Source organism: Octopus sinensis, linkage group LG4 (assembly GCF_006345805.1).
Source record: "Octopus sinensis linkage group LG4, ASM634580v1, whole genome shotgun sequence".
In the NCBI taxonomy this organism is placed as follows: domain Eukaryota; kingdom Metazoa; phylum Mollusca; class Cephalopoda; order Octopoda; family Octopodidae; genus Octopus; species Octopus sinensis.
The window spans coordinates 65,938,868-65,948,962 of NC_043000.1; positions in this window are offsets into that span (position 1 = coordinate 65,938,868).

A 10,095-nucleotide genomic window follows, 5' to 3' on the forward strand; every position below is an offset into this window, starting at 1 on the left:
TTGGTTCCTCGTAAGGGAAGCGTTGTTGTGTTGCATTTGTTAAATAATTGTAAACCGTAACCCTCCCCCTTTGGGAGAAGGAGCTTTAGTTATTGTTTAAAAATTGAATTGTGTCCCTGTTTGGGGAAATTGACAATACTTTCACCGTTTACACGGAAGCATTTTTGTTAAAATGTCTTCGATAGAAGAAAGTCCAAAAATGAATTTCGCTGCAGCCGTCGGCGGGCGGCGAACTCATTAAAATTAAAATGGAAGAAATACAAACCTATTTCGGATTGATCACCGAAAAAAGACGGTGAATCTAGGATAACACCACCAAACGAAATACAAAATTAAATTAAAGAAAAGTCTATTGTCTATAAAGTATACAATATAGAGAAAAAATTTTTTAAATGTCTCCCCAGAAGTAGAGGTAGGCTGGATTGTAGCCACACTTCTATACAAGAGGGAGGACAAGATACAATTGAGATAAATTGCAAGAGACGGGCCTACAATTCCAGTCTGTTATATATTTTGAGTATTGTTATCACTAGCGATATCAAGATATAACTTTGTATTTTGTATTTTATGTGTAGATGTATATATATATAGATGTACATGTAATATGTACACATACATATACACATATATACATGCACTAGCACTATGACCCGGCAACGAGGGGTCAAAAATACAGACAGGAGGCAGATCTAATGCAGCTATAAGTCGTGATTGGGCAGAATCTTGATGACGTCCCGTTCTGCTTGACTAAGCCACCTAGCGAAACGACTGCTCAAAACAGGATACAGACAAGAAGCAGTTATAATACAACGATAGGTCACGATTGGTCAGAATCCTGATTACGTCCCGTTCTGCTTGACTAAGCCACCTAACGAAAAGGGGCAGATCTAATACAGCTATAAGTCGTGATTGGTCAGAATCATGATGACGTACCGTCCTGCTTGACTAAGCCACCTAACGAAACGACTGGTCAAAACAGGATACAGACAAGAGGCAGTTATAATACAGCGATAGGTCACGAATGGTCAGAATGTTGATGGCGTACCGTTCTGCTTGACTAAAGCCACCTAACGAAACGATTGGTCAAAACGTTGATGACGTCACGCTACACTGGACTGACCACCTAACAGGCATTATAAAACCCGAACAATTCACAAGACTCACTAGAATCACCCAGCGAACATCCACCATGGGTCATCACAATTGCTCAAGGTAAAAATGAATTCCTCGCTCTTTCGGGAACATCAATCTCCTGTATTGACTGCTTTCCACCACTTTGATCTGTTTTTTTTTGTATTGAATACGTATCGCCACCGTGGGCCACTGCATCGAACACTTTGAACATATAGCATGAATGAACTTACTTCAAACTATATTTGAACTTTAAGATGTCTGACTCCGTTGTGTATTGTAAATGAATTTCTTGTGTTTGACGGCATGAGCTGTCTTTTTTTATATATAACGTTTTTTGATAAGGTTCATTTCAGGAACTGAAACATGTTATAATGTATATATAAAAATTAAAAATTGTATAATATAGCAGCATTTTCAAACTTCATTTTTTACAAATATATATATATATATATATATATATATATATATATATATATATAAGTCGAAAAATTTCTTGGCATTTACGGTTTTTATAATTATCTGTAGGATATTATGTTGTTATATATTATATTCATAGTATTTAATGTAATATTGTAATATAAATAAATTATTGGATTGTCAATAGAATATCTCTATATTTAATTTATCCTTATTATTGAATTATACCAATATTTATATGGTATCCAACTGAAGTACCAGTGAAATGGAGGATTTCTTTTCCTCAGTTTGTTACTACTATATATATATATATACTAGCAGCTAAGCCCGGTTTCACCCGGTCGGTTTGGATGATGTGGCTGTAAAACTTGCTCTGTGTAAGCATTCGACTTGTTTGGGCACGCTTACGTAAAACACAATTTTAGAATGACTTTTTTCTGTCAAACCGCTAAAAGTAACTGACCAACAAAAAAACAACCAAGATTCAGCCAAATCAAAAAATAAACCCAAATACTAAGCGAACAAAGATGAACTATCCCACTTCCATTGCGCGCACACGCACACACACAAACACACAGACACATTCACATACCCCCCTTTACATACACACACATATATTCACGCAGAATTGAAACAGTTTTAGTTATTTTTTCAGCGTACAATTTTCCTTATCCACTACCAAGTAGGGCATCACCCCTTCCTTCCTTATTCATATATTACCCCTTCCTTTCTCATTCATAAACACAAGAGTATTATTATAGTAGATTATCTCGGTAACCATGGGAGCTATGAGAAAATACAAAGCCCAGCATCACCACCGGATCATTCTACACATCTGTGTAATTTTTCGCGCAATTCCACCCAACCGTTTGACCGTGAATCCCAAGACAAGAAAGAATCGCCCATGTCAAATTTATATGTATAGATATATATCTTAATCTTTTTGATGCGACTCTACTCTATACTGTTTTCTCCACCATCGTTTTCTCTCTCATTCTTTTCTCTAATTCCCTTTTTACTGAAGCCGAAAGAAAATTCGCAAACTGTTACTCAGAGTTTCACGTGGCAATTTGTCAGATAGTTATGATATTACAGAATAATGAAAATTTATTATTCTGTATTATCACAACTGTGTGACGTACTGTCACATGAATTTGGGTCACAGTTTGAAGTTTTTCGGTTTTAATAAAATAAAATAGTGTGTGTGTGTGGGGGGGCGAGTTTCTGTATATATGTGTGTGTGTGTGTGTATATATATATATATATATAATATATATATATATATATATATATATATATATAGAGAGAGAGAGAGAGAGAGAGAGGAGAGAGAGTATAAAAGGAATAATTTATAGTTTTAGATTGTCAAAATACCACAGAAATATTTCTGGCTATTTTGTTATAAAACATGGAAAACGGGAAAACATCAAAAGAGGAAAATTACATACATACATCCATAAATACTTAAATACTTATAAATACACGCGCATATTTACATACAGATGTACATATTTACATACGCGCACACGTACGCACACATACATACACATATAAACAACACATACAGATACATATCTACGAGCATGCATGCATATTTACATACATACATACATACGTGCGTACATACATATCTATTTACATACATACATACATACATACATACATACAATACATGCACACACACATACATATATACATACATACATGCACACACACACATACATACATACATACATACATACATACATACATACGTACATACATACATACATACAAGGAACTAGCCTTCTACCGACCATATCTTATCACTCTGTACTAGCAAGCTGTCATTGGGAACAGTAGCATACAATACTCATTAGCTCTGGCAGAGACAAAACTGATCCCCAAATACAGAACCACCTATATTGCAAAAGCTACCGTCCAATTGTACTCCAGAACTTAATGTATAAGATATACACAGCATGCTTAAACCGCTTCTTCCAGGACCATTGTGAAACCAATGACATCATCACTGCAGAACAAGCAGCTGGAAAGAATGGAATCTTAGGATGTACCGAGCAATTGTTAATCAACAAAACTGTGATGTCAAAAGTGCGAGAGCATAGGAGGAACCTATTTTCAATGTGTTAAGACTACAAGAAAGCCTTTGACTCTGTTCCCACTCATGGATGCTAGAAGCTCTTCAACTTGCTAAAGTTCCAGTGAGAATAGTCACATCCATAGCTGACCTGACTTCATCGTGGGTCATCATCTTGAAATTAAACACAAAGACTGACTGTATTATAACTGATAGAATACAATATCGCAAAGCATATTCCAAGAGAACAACCTCTCTGTGATGTTGTTTATACTTTCTGTAAACCCCTTGTCATTCATGTTAAGGAAGTCTGAAGTATATCTCTCTGGTTCACAAGGAAACAGAAATACCAAAATTACACTGTTTCTTTGTGGATGACTTAAAACTTTATGCAAAGAATATGCATGAGATGAAAAAGAGCCTTGACCTAGTTACAACATTTTCAAAGGATGTAGGGTTGGAGTTTGGTCAGGATAAGAGTTGTTATATGAATGTGAAAAGGGGGAAAAACTATAAACCATCAATGATTTGACTGTTTCCCCTATATCTGACGAAGAATGTTACAGGTATCTAGGGGTGGATGAAAACATATCTTATAATGACACCTGTAACAAAACACGTGTTTCTAAAGAATATTACAGCCAAATAAAGAAAATTTGGACCTCAAAACTCTCTACATTCAATAAAACAGGGATAGAAATGCAGTAAAAGCAGTAAAATGTGACAACCGGTGCAGACTTTGTGGAGTTAACACCGAAGATATCACCCACATCATAAACAGTTGTCCGAAAATGTCATCGCAGTATTATCTACCGATGAGACATGATGATGTAGCTAGGACACTCGATAATGAAATCCGTCGGAAGGATAACCACGAGGACAAAGAAATAAGAACCCACAGTTAGGTAGAAGTTATAGCCACTCATAATAAAAAGGAGTACTGGTTGAATGTCCCAGTAAAGATCTCAATAAAATGTAAGTACAACAGACCTGGTATAATGATTTGGGATACAGAAGAGAAACTGTGCATAGTTGTGGAAATTATCTGTCCAGCGGATGTTAACACGAAGCTGAACATCCGTGAAAAAGAGAATATCTACGCTGAACTATTGAGAAATCTAGAGTAATTCTATCCAGATTACAAGTTCAGGTTTATACCGGTAATTTTGGGGGCCCTGGGATATGTAAAACTTTCTAAATACCAATCTTGAGAAATTTGGCTTCTCAAAACAAGAAAGGTGAAAGCTAATTACAGATCCAATCCATCACAGGAACTGTAAAAATCTGTAAAACTTTCCAGAAGTTTATCATTTAAATGTATATGAGATTGTCTAGATATGCAACTATGTGCATGAGAATGCATACATAAAGCAAAACATACGAATTTGCACATATACATACATACATAAATACATACATACATACATACATACATACATACATACATACATACATACATACATACATACATACATACATACAAAGGTACCCTGTTTTTTATGCTGAAATTCCAATGAAGAAGCCTTGAATTTAGGTTAGAAACCAACTCTTTCTCTATCGGCAAGAAATCTTGAAATAAAACTGAACAATGACATACCTAGGGGGTGCGTTGCGTTACATAGATATTTTAAGGACTGAATAGAAATATTTTACGAAAACATAAAAACGGAAAATTAGCAAAACAGCCGGGCATATGGCGTAGTGGTTAAGAGCGCGGGCTACTAACCCCAAGATTCCGCATTCGATCCCAGACAGTGACCTGAATGATAATAATAATAATAATAATAATAATAATAATAATAATAATAATAATAATAATAATATGACTGTCCCAATCGATATAAACGTATCTGTCAAGACCTACCAAAAACTGAGCAAATATAAAGATCTTGAAATAGAAATCAACAAAATGTGGAAGCTGAAGACTAAAACAATACCTGTTGTCATAGGTGCCCTGGGAATGATAGCGAAAGGGACTGATTGCTACCTAACTCAGATACCAGGAAACCCCAAAATGGCAGAAATTCAAAAGATAGTGCTCATGGGAACTGCTCATATCCTACGCAAAATACTCTCTATGTAATCCCAAGGTTTAAAACAAACTTTTTATTTATTTTTTTTTATTATTATTTTTTTTTTTATGTATTAGACATTCACTAGTACAACACCAAACCCACCCACCCCAAATATATGGCACAGAACTTCCAACCTGTTGTCTCTTGAGGTCTCTGGGTGAGACTTGGAGCCAACTTGTACAGACATAAAGCAAAAGTCAAACATAGAGTAATAATAATAATAATAACAACAACAACAATAACAACAATAATAATAATAAAAATAATAATAACAATAATAATAATAGCATCGAAAAAACCTGCCTTAGGACCCGAGCAGTTACGTCTGTCTGTGCTTCTCGCTCTGTCCTGTAGGACTTTTTCCTTTTTCCATTGCGTTACTTCACTATATCCGTTTGATAGCTGGGAGGCTTCGTTGTTGTATATGGTGTATATGTATAATTATTCTCTATTTTTCTGTATAGCCGAAGGCCCCTTTTCTGTTATATATATATATAATAATAATATTTTTTTTATAACCGAAAGGCCCTTTTCTATTGTATATGTATAAATTATTCCTTTCCTGCTGTATTTTCATAACTATTTTTTTTTTGTTGTATACGTACAATTGTTATATATTTTAGCTTGTCTTGTTTGTTTTTGTCCTTGTATACATTGGTTAGCTATTTCCAGAGGCGTCTTGCTTTGGTGCTGCCAAAGACGGAGTGGTATCAATGTTAAAAGCGAGAAACCACAAGGCTGTCTTGGACATTGACTGATGAGAAATCAGGTGCGAAATTTCCGTGTATTATGCTTTTGTCTATTTTTCCGGTTGTCTTTGTTAATTTTCCGTTATGTTTTCGTCAAATTTTTCTATTCGGTCCTTGAAATACATACATACATACATACATACATACATACATACATACATACATACATACATACATACAAAAGTAAAATCTTGAGAGTGAGTGAAGAGCTCCTAAATAAGTACTCTTAAATGTAAAGCTGCTTCATGTGAGATAAATGTAACAGAACAAACGTATTTAAACAGAAACATGGAGGTGAAACACTTACATTAGCAAAAGGTTATACCTGGGTACATATTCCACAAGCTTCAGGATACTAACAATATTAGGAAGGAAGTTAGCACGCCGGGCAAAATGCTTAGCAATATTTCGTCCGTCTTCACGGTCTCAGTTCAAAATCCGCCAACGTCGACTTGCCCTTATATCCCTTTGGTGTCGATAAAATAAGTCCCAATTAAAAACTGGGGTCGATGTAATCGACTTACCACCTCCCGAAACGGCTGGCCTTGTGCTGAAATTTGAAATCAATATTAACATTAAGTATAGCTTCTCTTGGACCATTGATATGCACATCACATCTCACCTAGAACAATACGCTTTTGTTGTTCAGAAATAGGTGATAGTTATTAAATACCTGATAAATAAGAGAGACAAGGATAACTCTAAACCTACATATTATGACAGAAAATATAGATTATGCTGTTCTAGTGTGAATGATATTGCCTATATCATCTACATGTATCTAAAAGTATCCATGAAAATGTTGTTAAAGCTATTTATACTGATATCACTAAGAAGGATTGTCCTCACAATCATACCAAAGGCAAACTAGAACTTTTGTATCATATTGGGCTGATACTGGTGTAGGCGTTTTAATTTCATATCACAAGCAGCATTTCTTCCCAAATAAAGCGTCAGACAATTTTTGGAAGCTTTAAATCGTTGTGTTGATTTTTCCTCTTGAGACATAAAAGTTCTTGCAGGCATGAGCTCCCAGAAAAGCACAGTTACGTCAACCTGTATACTTTCTCTGGTGTGTAACCCCCATAGCAATCTTTTTATTTTCCTCAGCCGCTCAGAATAATTCGTAGCATCTTCTGTATTAGCACTGCCAGCGCCAGTCATTTTTATGTTGCGCAAATTCCAGCTCCTCTTAAACCTTATAAATCAGCTTAAATCGTCCATACCAACTTTTATGTTTATTCATTTATTTATTTATTTTACGAGACAGAAAACGTTTTTCATTAGAATTTTCCTTTTTCTGCAAATCGTCATACAAAGTTTTGGCCTTTATAATTACCATCGTGCTTATCGGCACATTTCACAAAGCGTGATCCTTGATTCATACATTCAAGACCTTTTCCATTTCATGCATAACATTAAATCTCTGAAAAATAAGGTCCGGGAAGTTAACGAAGTAGACTGTTGTGCATTTGATTCTAATTTTCTTTTTATTTTCGCGTATTATCCTTACTGTAAATGTAGCAATATTTTGGCAATAAGACTGGTATTTTTTTCTCTCTCTCTATCTCTCTCTCTCTCTCTCTTCTCTCTCTCTCTCTCGCATCAAGCCTTTTTAAAACAGTTCCTTTCCGCACTACTGCCTCCATTTCCACATGATGACTTCTTTTCAGACATCTTCAATTATAGGTCAATCCAATAACGGATGCGATCAACAATTAGCCAAATAACATATGTAGTAAAAAGAGTAGCATAAAAAAAACTGTTTCGTGAGAGCAAAAAGAATTATTGTTTCAATTCTTCTAAATAAAAGTATGGAAATGAGAAGATGAAAAGATTTAAGATGACGCATACTCAAACACATGCTTACATATACATACGCACAAACACGTACACGCATATACGTATACGCACACACGCATGCGCATTCATATACATCGCAATTTAAGTATATATATATTATATATATATATATATATATATATATATATATATATATATATATATATATATATATATATATATCATATATGTACATAGTTTTACAAATTGCTAACTATCTTAACTAAGACACTGAAAAGCGACTTTTCATTAAGAAGAAAGTGTAGTTTTAGATTGTTAAAATTCATCCGAATTTCCTTAAGGACGAAATTTCAGACTGCATTCTTACTTTTCAATCCCGTAGGCGCGAAACACCTTAATACATACATACATACATACATACATACATACATACATACATACATACATACATACATACATACATACATACATACATACATACATACATACATACATACATACATACATACATACATACATACCTATATATATAACAAAAGAGCAGGTGTATTTCCGCGCAGGAAAAAAACAGGAAAATTTGTTGTTGAAAATGTACTTAAATTTGAAAAACTTGTAATAGTTTTTAATAGATTTATAGTTTTTAATAGTTTGTAATAGATTTATTTACATACAAACCAAACTAATTTCAACAATGTTTTTTGTTAATCAATAGTAAAAATTTTAACTTATGAATTAGAAAAACATATTTAAAAGTTTCAATGTTTACAAGTTTCAAAAATATCAAATATGATTTAAATCTTCATAACATTCAATAATATAAAAATGTGGATGATCTTGTTTAAATGTACAAAATTCAATAGTGTTAGAAGTGACCGATAAAAAATGTGGATCATCAAAGGTTCAGTTATACTGAGTCAAGATTCAATAATATCAAATATGATTTAGATGTTTACAACATTCAATAATATGAAAAATGTGGACATTCTTGTTTAAATGTACAAAATTCAATAGTGTTAGAAATGTGGATCACCAAAGGTTCGGTCATACTGAGTTAAGAGGGAGAAAAACAAGGGAGAAATGAAGATACTAAAAAACGGTCTTCTTTACAGTTTCTGTGATTCTTTTTCGGTCGTGTGCAGGGACTTTCGCTTGTAACGGCGTTGTTTGGAATCCGGTGTATTTATAATTTTTTTCCGTGAACGGATCTGATTTTTGATTCGTTTAAAGTACTGGTGACGTTTTATTTTTCTGGTGGTTAAGATTATCATTCTGCCTGGTTGGCTTCCCTGTGGGCAACGGATATCAGCCGTTCCAGTTGATTGGTTATCTTAAAGGTCATTTTGTTGTATTTACTGAAGTTCGGTTTCGATTGGAGGTAAAATTTCATTGGTCTAGAGTTAGGCGGCATCAGCAACTGGTGTTTGTACGGTGTTATTGTATGGTGATTTCGAGTTGCGGTTTCGAAACCCGTGTGGAAGACTGTCACAAAGTTATTTGAATTATGTCTGTTGTATCTGGTTGTTGCGTTTTTTTTTTTTTTCTGTAGAGAAATACTGTTACTAAAGTTATGGGAATTATGTCTGTTGTACCTAGTTGTTGGTTTTTGTGGAGAAATTGGGTCTTTTTTCTTTTTTTCTCTTTAGTGTTTTTTCTTCTTTCTAAAGGATATTCAGCTGTGGTTTATATTTTTTAATGAGCATGCTTTCCTTATTCAAACAGAATTGGATTGAAGAGTTTCCGATTCATTGATAGAGAGGGAAGATTTGGTATTTCGGGTTTATGTTTGCGGTGTTTTCTTACGGGAGTTTTCCTGGTCGTGGGGTCCCGGATTTGTTGCCTG